Here is a 15,916-nt window from a genome sequence, read left to right on the forward strand (position 1 = left end):
AGGGACGAGCCACGGACGTAAAGCGGACCGTTAAGAAGTGCAACTGAGCTGTGAGTTACACACACGCGTGAGATTAACGCGTGCTATGAAATAATGAACTGTGATGTGTAGACTGTGTTATGCTGACTGCCTAGAATATTATTGGAATCCTGGTGGTGTTTATTGAGAGCGGAGTGTTGTGGTGCTAGCCTTCTGCGCACTGCCGCTATGAAGCAAGGCACTAGTGTCTCCTGATTTAATTGCCAAAGCGGAAGATAGTGGGAAGGCCTACATCTTGCCGTGTTTGGAGCGTGCACATAGGAGAGACCTTTGGAGATATTGAAAGGGAGCGGAAGATAGTAGTAGGAGGCTACATCTTGCCGTATTTCCTGAAGGAATTTATTGTACACTCTGGCATCACAGACATGCTCGTTGGAAGAGCCTAACATTTATAATTTGAGATCACTTATTAGGTGGAAATCCTCACGTTTAATTTAAAGCACAATCCTTTCCAGGAGGGGTAGGTATAGCCATGCTACCTATAATTGTACAGTTACTCTAGGGGGTGGATTAGAAATAATTGTTGTTTATATCCCATAGGAAATATTGTGGCAGCTATACATATACCATGATACAGGGAGGAGGTGGAGAGCGTTGATTGAAGAAAGGTGAACCTTTTATCATCATAGAGAAAGAGGAAGAGAGATAGGGTTTTCCAAGTGAACAGTAATAACCATTACACTGTTATTTTCTTGTCTTTCAGCCTTCCCTTCCCAGCTGCCCCCTTCCTTTCCCTTCCTTGGTCTCCTGTTTTTTCCCTCGCCCTATCGCTCGAACCCACTGTGTTTTTGCTACCAGTGTGTTGGTGAGATCGGGAGGTGGAGTTTTATGTGCATCATCCGGATCCTGCAGCGTGGAGTCTGACAGAATCACGAACCCACGAATTACATTCTGCCTGGTCCGGTTGGTGTACATATGGCCACCTTGGATGATGTGTTGAGGGCTTTGGCTTTGGTTCAACAAGAATTAGTAGCGTCCAAGGCTGAGGCGGTTGCACTGAAGGACAGGGTCGAACAGTTATCAAAAAACCCTTTTTCTTCAGGTGCATCACAGATTCAAGTAACTGTTCCTCCCCCTATCCCTTTAGCTACTCCCGAACGGTATGGGGGGGATCCACGCAAAACACAGGCTTTCATGACGCAGATACTGCTGCATTTTTCTTGTAAGCCTGCGTCTTTTCCTACGAATCACTCCAGGGTTGCGTTTGCCATGTCATATTTGGTGGGGGATGCAGCCAATTGGGCTGTGCCCTTAGTTAAGAGAGATGATGCCATGCTGTCAAATTGGAATGTGTTCAGGGAGGAGTTTGAGAAAGTCTTTGACAGAAGGGCCACTAATTTCAGTGCGGACAAGGAGTTGTTATCACTGCGACAGGGGAGAAGCGACTTGATAACATATCTAACTACTTTCAATCGCTTAGTAGCGGAAACGGAGTGGCCAGAGGGTAAAAGAATGTCCCTGTTTTATCAGGGTTTACGGGAGGAACTGAAGGATGCAGTAGCACACATAGACCTGCAGCCCACTACTTGTATAGATATGGTGAACCTGGTATTGCGGTTGGATGGTAGGTTGACTGAGAGGAGTGGGGATAGAAGGAAATGGGACAGGGGCTATGCCCGTAATGTAGGATTTCCTTCTGGAGCTACGGTTCTGCAGAGGCCGGGGTGGAGCCAATGGAAATAGGAGCTATTAGGCCCCCTTTATCAAAAACTGAGAGAGAAAGTAGAAGAGTCCAAGGTCTCTGTATGTATTGTGGGAAGAAGGGACACTATGTAAGAGAATGCCCTTCAAAACCCAAGACCTCAAATACTTGGAATAGGAATCAAAGGGTGGCGGCTTCTAGCACGGCCAGAGAGACGGAAGAAGGGCAATCATCCTTGCCTAAGGCGGAAGAGATCCCCGACTGGAAACTTACCTCCTTGTCATCCTCTGGGATAGGGGAAACTGAGTCCCATTTGGTGTTAGAGATGTCTTTGGAGTGCGAGCAAAAAATCCATGCTGTAATGGTGATGTTGGACTCAGGGGCGACAGGAAATTTCATAGACAACGGGTTGGTGAATCGTCTGTTGTTACCTAGAGTACCCCGAGGTAATCCCGAGGAGGTTTTAGCCGTGGATGGGCAGCCCATTAAATCGGGTCTCATAACTGAGAAAACTGCTGAGGTGGAGTTGTCTATAGAAGTATCAGAAGGTAGACACGTGGAGAAAGTGGAGCTGAATATCATAGATGCTCCGCAATATGAAATAATCTTGGGAATGCCATGGTTTATATACCATAATCCTTCCATTGACTGGAAGTCCCGTACAGTGCATTTCGCTTCAGGGTTCTGCAAGGAACATTTGGTACCTTATGTGTCTTCTCCAGGGGCAGTGCTAGCATTGCAATTTGTGGTGTCTACAGCGGCTGAGAAGGAGGTGGTGCTTCCAAAACAGTATGAATCTTTTCAGGATGTTTTTAGTGAAAGCAGAGCTGAGAAGCTACCGCCTCATAGGGCCTACGATTGTAGGATCGACTTGATTGATGGGGCAGTGATTCCTACGTGTCGGGTATATGCGTTGTCGGTGCCCGAAACTGCTCATTTAAAGGAGTACATCAATCACTATGAGAGCATAGGATTCATAAGACCGTCCCGGTCTCCTGCAGCCTCGCCACTTTTCTTTATAGCAAAGGCCAATGGTGATTTGAGGGCATGTGTGGACTACCGCGTCTTGAACAAAAATACCATCCGGAATCGTTACCCTCTCCCCCTCATCACCGTGTTGATCGATCAAGTGAGGGAAGCCGTGATCTATACTCGCTTGGACTTGCGAGGGGCTTATCACTTGGTCAGGGTTCAAGAGGGGGACGAGTGGAAGACGGCTTTCAAGACGCGGTATGGACTATACGAATATCTAGTCATGCCGTTTGGGCTTTGTAATGCCCCTGCGGCGTTTCAGTTCCTGATTAATGATGTGCTGAAGGAGTTCATTGACTTGTTTGTAGTCGTGTACATAGACGACATCCTGGTGTACTCGATGGAGGAAAAATGTCATGTGGAACATGTTTGCAAGGTACTGGCCAAGTTGCGAGAACATAGCCTTTTTGTGAAACTCAGCAAATGTGAGTTTGGAGTATATAGTGTGGAGTTCTTGGGAGTAATGATCAGTCCAGAGGGGTTACAAATGTCAGAACGTAAGGTGGAGGCAGTGCGTGATTGGCCGGTTCCGAGAAATGTGAGAGAGGTCCAGAGTTTTCTGGGCTTCGCGAATTACTATTGGCGCTTTATTTTGCATTTCTCGTTGACTGCTGTGCCAATTACCAGACTTTTGAGAAAAGGTAAGCCCTTCGAGTGGACTAGGGAAGCAGGTGAGGCCTTTGAAACGCTTAAAACCTCATTCATCACAGCCCCAGTGTTGTCACATCCCAATTTAGAACATCCCTTTACTGTAGAGGCTGATGCTTCAGATGAAGCTATCGGGGCGGTGTTGTCACAGAGAGATGTGGGTACAGGACAGTTGCACCCGGTGGCCTTTCTGTCAAAGAAGTTGAGTTCGGCTGAACTACACTATACGATAGCTGAGAAAGAGTTGCTATCGATCAAGAGGGCTTTTCAGGAGTGGAGGCAGTATCTATGGGGGGCCCTTCATACCATCACCGTGTATACAGACCACCGGAATTTGCAATTTATGTCCTCTGCTAGACACTTAACCCAAAGGCAAATGAGGTGGATGCTTTTTTTTGCTGAATATAATTTTGTAGTCACCTTCCGTCCAGGGTCTGAAAATAGAAAGGCAGATGCCCTATCACGACAGTCTATGCCAGCAGATAGTGTGGAGGAGAGACAGGCCATCATTCCGGAAGGGAAAGTCCTATGCATAGTCAGAGCTGAGACCTTTTTGGATGATGTACGAACTTATCAGTATCCTGGAGGTTGGATGTCATGGGCTCATGGCGTAGCAGAGAGGAAGGTGAGAGATGGGTTGCCTTTTTACCAGAATAAATTATTTCTGCCCTCAATACCGTTGCAGAAAAAGGCGTTTGTTTGGGGTCATGAGGGAGAACTGGCGGGACATCCTGGTGTTCGTAAAACCCTCGATATTGTCCAAAGGCATTTCTGGTGGCCTAACCTAGTTAAGGATGTCAAGACATGGGTGGCTAGGTGTGATATCTGTGCGAGAGCAAAGGGAGTAACCTCTAAAAAAGCGGGGAAACTTATCACCATGCCTACTCCCAGTCAACCCTGGCAGCATATCAGTTTGGATTTTGTGTCTGGTCTTCCGTTGGACAAGGGGTTTTCCGCCGTTTTGGTGGTAGTAGACAGCCTCACCAAAATGGGACACTTCATCCCTTGTAAAAGTCTTCCGAATGCCAGCCAAACGGCACAACTTCTAGCTAGCAATGTTGTCCGTTTGCATGGTATTCCTCGGGTGATAGTGTCCGACAGGGGTCCCCAGTTCATCGCCAGGTTCTGGCGCATGTGGTGTCGTGCCCTGAATATTGAGTCTAATCTGTCTACCAGCTTCCACCCACAAACAGACGGGCAAACCGAACGTCTGAATCAAACGTTAAAGAAATATTTGAGATGTTTCTCTAAAGAAGCTCATGAATCCTGGGTAGATCTTTTGTGGATGGCAGAGCTGGCCTACAATAACACCTGGCATAGTTCAACGGGAATGTCGCCATTCAAGGCTAATTTCGGATTTGATGCTAAAACGTTGCCAATTGACTTACCCCCCGATCTCCAAGACCAGCCCTCTGTTAAAGAAAGGGTATTGATGTTGAGGAAGGTACACAAGGGGGTGCAGGTACATTTGAACGGGGCAAAGGAAGTGTACAAGAGGTGGGAGGATCGCCGCAGGATAGAGAGCCGTCAGTATGTGGTGGGCGATAAGGTCTGGCTGTCTACCAGGAACATTAAGTTCAAGTTGCGCAGCGTGTTCCACCCCAGGTATATCGGCCCTTACTCCATAGTGAAACAAGTGAACCCTGTAACATACAAGCTGAAGTTGCCAGGTTCCTTGCGTATACACCCTGTGTTCCATGTACAGTTGTTGAAACCTGCTCTGTCCTCTCGTAGAGCGGCCCCTCCGCCAGTGTTGTGTGATGGGGGAATGGAATATGAGGTGAGGAGCATAAGGGACTCGAAGTGGAGTCGGGGTGTTCTGAAATACCTTGTTTCATGGAAGGGGTATACCGCAGAGGAGGATTCTTGGGAGCTGTGTTCGGATGTGCATGCTCCGGCGGCGGTGTGCTCTTTCCACAGGAGATTCCCTACTAAACCAGGCCCTAGGAGGCGCTAGGGAGGGGGACATACTGTCAGGATCTGCCAAGGCGCCTACCGAACATTAAAAAACTACAACTCCCAGAATGCCTATACAGGGGGCGTGGTCCTATATAAGCTGAGTGGACCCATTGCTTCCTGTTCGTGATTTTGTGACCTGCAGTTCGTTTGCTGTATAGTGGAGAATTGTTTTCTTGTCTTCTCTGGATTCTGGATAAGAGAAGTTCTGTCCGTTTTGTTTTTGGTTCCAGCGCGAGTGAATTTGGAACGCGCTATTATTGCAGAGTGTTTTTTCACGTCTGCCTTTGAAGCGGGAACGGTGTTTTCTGTTCCTTGTTGCTTTGCCTGCTCATTACCTGCTGGCATTTCATCTTCTTTGCTGCCAGGAGAGGGACGAGCCACGGACGTAAAGCGGACCGTTAAGAAGTGCAACTGAGCTGTGAGTTACACGCACGCGTGAGATTAACACGTGCTATGAAATAATGAACTGTGATGTGTAGACTGTGTTATGCTGACTGCCTAGAATATTATTGGAATCCTGGTGGTGTTTATTGAGAGCGGAGTGTTGTGGTGCTAGCCTTCTGCGCACTGCCGCTACGAAGCAAGGCACTAGTGTCTCCTGATTTAATTGCCAAAGCCGAAGATAGTGGGAAGGCCTACATCTTGCCGTGTTTGGAGCGTGCACATAGGAGAGACCTTTGGAGATATTGAAAGGGAGCGGAAGATAGTAGTAGGAGGCTACATCTTGCCGTATTTCCTGAAGGAATTTATTGTACACTCTGGCATCACAGACATGCTTGTTGGAAGAGCCTAACATTTATAATTTGAGATCACTTATTGGGTGGAAATCCTCACGTTTAATTTAAAGCACAATCCTTTCCAGGAGGGGTAGGTATAGCCATGCTACCTATAATTGTACAGTTACTCTAGGGGGTGGATTAGAAATAATTGTTGTTTATATACCATAGGAAATATTGTGGCAGCTATACATATACCATGATACAGGGAGGAGGTGGAGAGCGTTGATTGAAGAAAGGTGAACCTTTTATCATCATAGAGAAAGAGGAAGAGAGATAGGGTTTTCCAAGTGAACAGTAATAACCATTACACTGTTATTTTCTTGTCTTTCAGCCTTCCCTTCCCAGCTGCCCCCTTCCTTTCCCTTCCTTCGTCTCCTGTTTTTTCCCTCGCCCTATCGCTCGAACCCACTGTGTTTTTGCTACCAGTGTGTTGGTGAGATCGGGAGGTGGAGTTTTATGTGCATCATCCGGATCCTGCAGCGTGGAGTCTGACAGTATGAGGTTGAGGTAAGAGGGGAAACATTTCTGGTTCATTGATTGTTTCAAGGTTATGGCTCAGTGCTTGATGGTCAGCTGGGTGCGATGCTTCAGAGTGGTCAAGCAGTATCAGAAGGCAGGCATAATTTCTGTCATTGATGAGTATTGTCAGGTACATGAAGAGCAGCAGTCTCCATGCTGCAGCTTGGTGTGAAGTCTGAAACTAGACTGATTTAAGTGGTGCTTGGGCACTAAGGTAGCTTAAGAAGGAAGACTTGTGAATGACTCGGTCCCCTTGCTGTTTTTTGTTTTTGGGCCATGTGTTGCATGCTGTAGTCAGCGATCAGGACATCCTTGAAGTGAGTGATGACGGATGTGATGAAGAATTCCTTTTGGCTGCGTTGTATGATGACATCAGGTATATCAGGAGGTGGAGTTATTACGTGCTTTGCAGCAGTCTTCTGTACACATTAATGCTTTTCATGCACATACACAATTCAACACAGGCATAGTATTTAAAGTGTAGTTTTTCTATTTAATCTGGGATATTTTTACAGATAGGTGGTTCAAACCACAAAACTCTGCCCTTAGCTTTTCAGTAAACAGGCAACATTTACATTGCAATGTGATAATGTTTCCTGTTCTGGAAGATAATATCAAACCTACTTATAATTGTAGGTTTAGCTACTGAGAATATGTTAAATTGTATCCATTTTGATAGCAATTAATAACTAACAATGTGAAAACTAAAGTAATATTTTTTATATGTATTCTAGTTGTGATGATCTCACAAATATTCAGGAGGTGATGGACAATTCGCTAGCAGGACATACTTCTGTATGTAAAAGGAAGATTTCAGGGTAACATTTTCCATTAACAATTTATATATTGTATGAACTTTACTGGTGGATGCACACACAAGAGGTCAAATGAGAAAAAACAACATTATGACCAGTATTCTTTGCAATATATAAAGAGGACTGCCTAAAAATCTGACCATATATACTTGCTAAATGTTTGCTGCTGTAAAGAGTGTCCCTCAAATACACACTCATCCTAAACCTCTTTTAGGGGCATGTTATCAACAAACGGGGTTATAATTATTGCTGCTTTAGCGGCAGAAAACTCAATAATGGGCTTGATAAAACACCCTTGAGAATTCCAATAGAAGCCCATGTTCTGGAGACAACATGGGCTTCTATGGGAATTCTCTACGGCATATTATCAAGCCCATTATCACAGCTTTAGCAGCAGTTTTCTGCCGCTATAGTGGCGATAATTATGATGTTGTGCTTGATAATATGCCCCCAAGTGAGTAGTTCAAATGTTAATATTTTATATTCACGTGAAAAGGTACTACATGAAATTGTTGACTCTAGTCTCCAACATTCATTCTGGTCACAGTTTTCAACATAAAAAGTAAAAAGTTTCTTCTATGGCTTCCTGCCTTGGAATGCTAATTTAACAGCCTTTATTTGAGGAGGCGGTGATAACACCTCTCCCCAGAGCAGGCAATGTTTCTGTACTCTGAGAGCAGCGCTCTCACCTAGTAGGGGGTCAGAAACACATCTGTGGTGGCAGTTTGGACTGGACCTGTCAGCCAAAACTCTAGAGTAGGTTTCAGGAGGTTCCTCTAAGGTACCCTCTGGGTGCATGTATTAATAAATCCATCACTGTAATAAGTGAGGGTTAATTAATATGAAGTGCTTGATACCAAACACCCTAAGTTTCAGTGAAACCATTATGTAGCTGGGGAACTCATTTGGAGCCGTTCCCAGTACATACTTTAAGATGGCTTACCTGCTCACTTGCAATATCTAGAAATATAACTAGACATCACAGGTGCATATCTGGTCATGCATGCAGATATGCTCTCACATAAAATATAATGCACCCTACCTTAGGGCTCAAAGTCCTGCTGTAGGGATGACTAACATATATTATATCTAGTGACTTTGGCATGACACACAGAAGTGTGTCATGCCAAGTTTTCACTCATGGTTTGCACCATGTTACGCAGCATGTACTGGCAGTCTGTGTGGAATTTGTAGGTGGGTCCCTTAGGGTAGCATAAGATATCCTGCAGCCCTTAGGGACCCTATTTAGTACCTCTGCCCTCTGTACTTAGAGTACTATTAACTAGGGAGTTAAAGGTCTGCTAAATTACTTGACCAATTGTAAGACAATTGGATTTTACCTTGTTTCATGGAAAGTGCACTGGCACTGAGGTCTGGTTTGCAGGCATCAGTCCCCTGTCCAAGTTAAAAATCAGCATCTAGTAGCTAAAAAGAGGGGGAAAGTGTGTGGGGGTGGTGACTGCAACAACAACCCAGTTCCTTACACCTACATCTTTAATCGATTTTTATTATCCATAACAAAACAATAGACAATGATGCAGTACAAAGTAATCATGGATCTTCATTAGAATAAAAAATATAAAAACACCAAAATTATCTCACTTGTGCCTGAAAGTTAAAATACATTAACAGGAAATCGGGTATCATCCACATATTCAAATAAGAGTATAACTTCGTAAATTAAGAGGTAATGTACTGGCTAAGCACCGCGTAAATACACACATCTTGCTCTGAGTTTGGAGCTGGCACTCTGGGTCTTTCCAATCACGAGTAGGCAAGTAGATAAGGACCCTTAGAGAAGAGCCAAGCTTAGGCATGAACTTCTGCTCTGTATTTTGGATGTTGTTTCCCATATCTTGTTGAACTCCAGAGGCCACGATACTCAAGGCAGTCTATTGTCTGATTTGAGCTCTTTTTCCAAGGTCAGGGAGTCCCAGCTAACCATGATTTTATCCGCTCTTGCTCTAAGCCTCAGGCATCATAATGTGGCAACCTCAGCCTGCATAAACTTCTAAAGTTCTGCTTTCTGACTCTCGAGAGCAGGAAGCTGTGCTGCCTTCCAGTTTTGTGATATTGCTTATTTGCCAAGCAACAGGGCAGAATCAACACACTTACAGTTGGACCAGCCAATTTGTAGGCATGACTATCAGACCCATCAAACATACTTTCCAATTACACAGATTCTCTTTGCGCGCCCATTTGCTTACCTAATTTGTTACCTGCAACTAGAAAGTCTCGAACCATATGACAAAAGATGTATATGCCTTATGGCAGCTAGGGTATTAGTGTGGAGCCAGGGTATGTCATAGTGAGGCAAGCAAGTGTAAGATAAGTGTGATGAATATAACTAAGTTGCAAATATTTGAATTTCACATTTGTAGAAAGCTCAATGTATGTTAAAGTACTAGCTGCCACTCTCTGCCTGTCAAGTCAATTTATAGGTCACTTTCCCATCCTTGCAACCTCATACAACACTGTTACTGTGTGTTAATATGGAATGCAAGACCTGATTTGTTGCGGGTTTCACTGTTTGCCAACACCATGTTATCTTCAAAACCAAATGCAACACATCAAAAGGCAACATTTAGCCTACGGGTAGCCCATATTCGTCCCTGAGGCCCTCAAGTTTGCTGAATATTCCTTAGGCATAAAACTGACCTCTATGTATAAGCTCAACTAAATATTAGGAGCTTGTGTTATAATTGTGTCAATATTTGAGTGATTCCATTGCACACCAAGTTGGGGGCTGTGGGAAGTGTGGCACCCTACCACCCAATCTTTGCCTATGTCTATTCCGTCGGTACATGGTATCCTCAATAATCTACTTCGGTTTCCAATCATGTCTCTTCGGCCGTAAATAAAGTCAACCATAGAAACCCCTTATATATCGGTCCGCAGATATTTCGGCTCAAGGAAGGCCTCTTGACTTATCGATGCCAACAGTATAATTACATCCAAAATCAGGCACTCCCATGTCGCCCTCGTCACCAGGGAGGTAGAGTGTTTCTGGGTATATACTTCATCTTCCTGCGTATCATATCTAAATAATCAATATGAATTTCAAATTGGTTAAAAAAAAACTGTCCCAGGGGCATTGATGTCTTGACGAACAGGTATAGCAGTCACACAAGCGAATCATTTCTGACTTTGTAAACAATGTAGAGTCTCTACCTGAGCTTTTCCCCAAATGTAATGATTTGAAACTGACTTGTTAATTCTTGCTCAAGATACAAATGTTATTGAGTAAGCACAATTAGAGGTGACACTGAATAGGGCATAGTACAGGTGAGACTGTTAGTGTGGCGATTCCATTGTCGTACCTTTAGATCAGGTTTAAGGTGCGACAGGCATACTATATTGCTTTTTTTTAATTTGTTTTTTTAACATAACTTTTTATTGAGGACAAAATTAGAAATGATAGACATCATACAATCAGGTGCAGGTTAATGTTACAGTCAATTTTATAACCCATTACTTGTTCCATACATTTCGTTAGCGCAGAACAATATCTCTGGATGACTGCGCATTCCCAGAGTGTATGTATAAAAGTGCCTTCTTGACCACACCTCCTAAGGCAGTCGGTGTCATTGCTGAATCCCATGCTTACCAACATCGGTCCCGCTCGGTATATTCTGTGGAGTATCTTCAAATGCACAAGTCTGAGCCAAGCGGAGATTGCAGTCTCTCTAAGGGAGGCTAGAGACTTGAGCCACTCCTTGTTATCCAACCCAGCAACGTCGTATTCCGATTTTATTCCAAGCGAAGTAGGGGGTCAGCCATATTATTAATAATTTTTTTATATATTAGTGATATAGTTTTTCTAGGAGACTCCCATCTAAGACCCTATCTTCCAGCGGGGAGAATTCTGGTGGTGTCTCTCCCTTTCATATCTCTGCAAGTAAAGCGTAACGGATCTGCAGGTACCTGTAATACTTTGTGTTAGCCAAGTCATACTCTAATTGTAATTGAGCACAGGGAATCAGTCCACCCTCTTTCCATAGGTCTCGCCCACTTGGAGATACCTATCAAGTCCCAATGATTGAATCCAAGGGTGTGTCTCATATTGCTAGGTAGATCTGTGTCCCAGAGTGGGGTGGCCAGTGCGATCTTGCCCTCCCAACCCACACTCCTCGTGGCTGCCTGCCACACTTGAACCGCTTTTCCCGTGGGTCCCGAGAGCCTTAGCTTATCTGGGTTGGTTGGTATAGTGCCCCTGCAAAAACTCCCCTCTGGTAGGTCGAGAAGGAGGGCATGAGATCCCTAAATGTTGGGGCCGGAAGACCCGGTGGTACTTTGGTGGAAACCAGGTTTATCGTACTTCCCTCCCACATCCTGGTGGTTGCCACAAATCCACCAAGATTATCTATCCATGTGCAGTCGAACGTCATCTATAGGGTTTTCCGAGTCATTGTACCCATGCGCTGTGATCCGGAACCAAATGCAGAGTGTTGCACGAGTTTAAATCCCCATCGCGACAGTGCGTGGCATGTATTTCCTAGTAAGTGTGTCTCTGGCAGCAAAATCACATCTGGGGAGTGCCGTTTTATGAATCGGAGCACTACTCCCCTTTTTATCTTGTCGCCTATCCCATTTACGTTCCATGACAGAAACTTAAGTCTTTGTCTAAATGCAGCCGCCATATCTGCTCAAAATATCAACTTGCTTTATCAAGGGGAAACCCCTGTGTGTCTCAACATTCTTTGCAACAACCGACAGCCTCCCAACCCTGCCGTCTGTCAGTGTGACCTTGCCCACTTCACCCAGTGTGCGCTCCCCAGTTTTCCATCTAGTTTCAACCATGTCCAAACTATTCAACAACACTAAACTTCACTGCCCCCCCTTGCTGTCACTAGAGATGTCCCCATGCTGGGATGTGATGTGTCCATAGAGTGTTTCAGAGAATCTCGGTGACTGGAGTCCCACCCTTGGTTGTAGTGAACTTCACTCCCCTGCCTGCCCCGACTCCCTGCATGGCGGTATTGGAATCTCCCGCCACCCCAAACTTGCTGTTTGCCAACCCTACCCCCATTGAACAGTTACTTTACAGAAATACTGATTCAATATTGCAATGCTACCAACAACATCCTGGTTAAATAACATTAGTCAGTCTTGCACCTTCAATGAGGCTTCATACTTCATGCCTCACCCCCCAATGCTTGTTATCTGGAGGGTCGAGTTTGAACCGGGCCCAGGGAGTGAATGTCAATGGGACCCTTGCAATTAAATGATTCATACAGACCTGTTCTCATTCGCCACCCTCAGTCAACGTGGTTCCGCATGGTGGGGATATTGCACCCTGTTCCTCTCTAAGTCTTCTTTGTCTGTTCCGTTGAGTTTGGTGACTCTTCTTCCCAGCCACTCGCTTCCCATTCAGCCAGTCCCACGCTTCTTCAGGAGTAACAAATCACCAAGCCCTTCCCTCTGATTCATCTCTTAACTTGGCTGGGAAAAGCATAGCGTATTTAATCCCTGAACTGGGGTGGCAGAGTGGGCTAAAGAACGATGATGGATTAAACCCAGATCTTTTGACTGGGTGTGAGTGTTTGATTGATTCAGATGCTCCGTCCATCACCACCCCCTTTTGTACCGCTCATGGTCAAGCAAGCTATTCCTCTTTCTGGGGACTTCAACTCAGAATGCTCAGATCTTGGTTGGAGATACCATCTGGAATTGGCAATTCCAGCCCAGGCATTTTCACACTTGACTTTGGGCAATTTGGAAGACTTTGGGCAATTTGGAATGGGACCTTCAGGATCTAAAGCCTTTAAATCTTTTTTTAATTATTAACTCCTCAACGATCAGTGGCTACATAAATGGCTTCCTCAACTATTGCCCTCTTCTACCCTGTCATACGTCATTCATGTTGGCTTTTCAAGTTCAGTGCTCTGTTAACAATTAAATAAAGATGTATTAATTGTTGGTGAATGAGGGTTTATTAGCCGTTTGTTCTGTTAACAGGTTAGTAACACTGTCCTAAAAAATACCAACATAAAGAGTTACAGTATAGCTTACTGTCATGTCAATACTACTTTTCTAAAGGGTATATTTACATTTTTTTTAAACTGCACATCATGTGCCTTAGATTGATTGATTAAAAATTTAAATGCATGTTTTCTTCTCAGGAAAGAGATACAGTGTCCTGGCATGAGGACGTATTCCAACAGAAAGTTTGAGCACGGTCTGCCATGCATATTGATTATCGCAGCTTCAGCACCAACAAAAAATAATGCCACATATCGCACCCCAATTCCTGATGATCTTCAAATTATTAGTATACAAGGCTGCAGGTAAATCCATTGAATTTTTAAGAGAGGAATGGACCAGTGCCCAGGAACCCACAACCAAAATCCTAAAAGACATACTTCCTAAAGCCCCCAAACACATCATAGGTCCACTAACACATATACCTACTGTAAAAAGGTTTAATGGCACAAGCAAAAAAAGGCACCAGCAATACTCCTCCTGCCTCTATAAGATACCTCAACATAGTAATACCTGAACTTTTCTTAATGACACATTACAAGGAACTTTTCCTATTATATGGCAATGTAAACAATTATAAAGAAATCCTAATATCTTCTACAGCAAATAACATACTAATACTACACTATTGTCAAACTGCATGATGGATGGGAACTTAAGTGGCACACCTTCAAAATGTGTCTCAATCCATTCTCAGATATGCAACATACATGGTGAATATCACAACACAAATATTCCTTTTATAGGTGCCCTACCACCCACTAAAAAAGCAGCACTTACTATGAACTCTTAGAACACACTAAAAATATAATATGCAACTACCCACAAAAAATAAGAATAGAATTTGAACAAGCAGTGATTCAAACAATTAAAAAATGTACCCTGACACGGCCATACAAAGGTTTTACTACCATTTCAATCAAAGCATATGGAGATACCGCTAACAATCTGTACTAAGTGTGAAATATCTTGCAAACAGCCAATTTTTCTATGAAATAAAAAATGATATTGCTAGCATATGTCCCAGTCACAGAGGTATGTAACCACAAAGGTTTGCTAATAAAAAGTCATTTCTACAGACAAAACGAAGAAAAACCAAGCCCCCTAATGGATTATTTCAGAGGCACTTGGGTTAACAGACCTCATTGCTCTGGACACAGATTCCAGGCAAAAACTCCACATACTATAAAGGAATGTCCATGACATCACATTAACACAGGAAGCCAAACATGCAATGAAGTGGAAGGATGGCACAATTACTTCCATTACCCACTAGGCAGAATCCAACCTACACTCTATAGATGTATAGAAGCATTACAATAAGAGCAAAGCTACCAACAACAATGAATGGAGCAATTTGCAACCAAAATTGCTCCTAAACTTAGCAAACAAAATAAAATAATATGCGGCATGCTACAATTTAAAGTAAACCTCTTCATAAACAACAAAGGAGTACGTTACTAAGAAATAATACATGAAAGCATATTATAAAATACTAAACATATATTGTCAAACATCCTACAATAAATGACATAAAAATTTTCTTCATCCACATTAAAAACGCCACTTAAAAAGATATTTCCTACCTATCATATTCCTGTCGATCATACCAGCTTTGAGTTTCCGACACAACATGGATCAAATTATGTTTGGGATATGTAAACAGTTCAATTATCTCACTCTATTCCTCTGGTTGTCATTTGTTTAGAAATATGCAAATTTGATAGAGCTTTCGTAGGATACATTCTCTTGAAATGCATGCAAATTTTACAAAAATGTTGCTAAAAACTTATATCAAGTCTGTTTTCACCTAAACTAGGTATAAACCAGTGGCCGTCACATACCATGCTGCTGCACACTTTGTGTGCTTTCATTGCCTGGATAGTGATAAGTACTGGGTGTTTTACGATGGAATGAAAGAAATGTACAATCCAGGCAGTGGCCAAACAGTTTGCACAACTGAAGCTATGGAACGAGACTTAACATCATCCCATACAGTGGGGCATATTGTTTTAGTTCGCCTGGATGAAGCACCATCTGATGCTACAGAGGTAATAAAGAAATGTGTTAATATAAGAGTAAAAAAATGCTAGTTCCACTGGTTTTTATCGCTTACCTAGCAAAGCCCCTAACTCAGGTGAATTGATTGATTCTAAAGTTGCCATTCTAAAGTTTTGCTACGTTCATTACTTTGTTCACTAACTGGACCCGAAAATGGTAATTCTTTGATGAACACTGACTTCTGCCACTACTGAATTTAGCTCATTATCTCAAATAGTTATTTATCAGTTTTCTTCAGAATCAAAATACACTTTAGCATCATGCAAGTTATACATATTTCAGTAACATGCCATATGTTTTTACAAAACACCAAAAGCTTTTGATATCACGGGCATTATTGACTGCTATTTCCACTACAGAGCATGGTTGGTTTAGGTAACACAAGATTTACTTTATACCACTGATAATGAGGCCCTCAATGAATGTATGGTCTTTACCAA

This window comes from Lissotriton vulgaris, chromosome 6, assembly GCF_964263255.1.
Source record: "Lissotriton vulgaris chromosome 6, aLisVul1.2, whole genome shotgun sequence".
Taxonomy (NCBI): Eukaryota; Metazoa; Chordata; class Amphibia; order Caudata; family Salamandridae; genus Lissotriton; species Lissotriton vulgaris.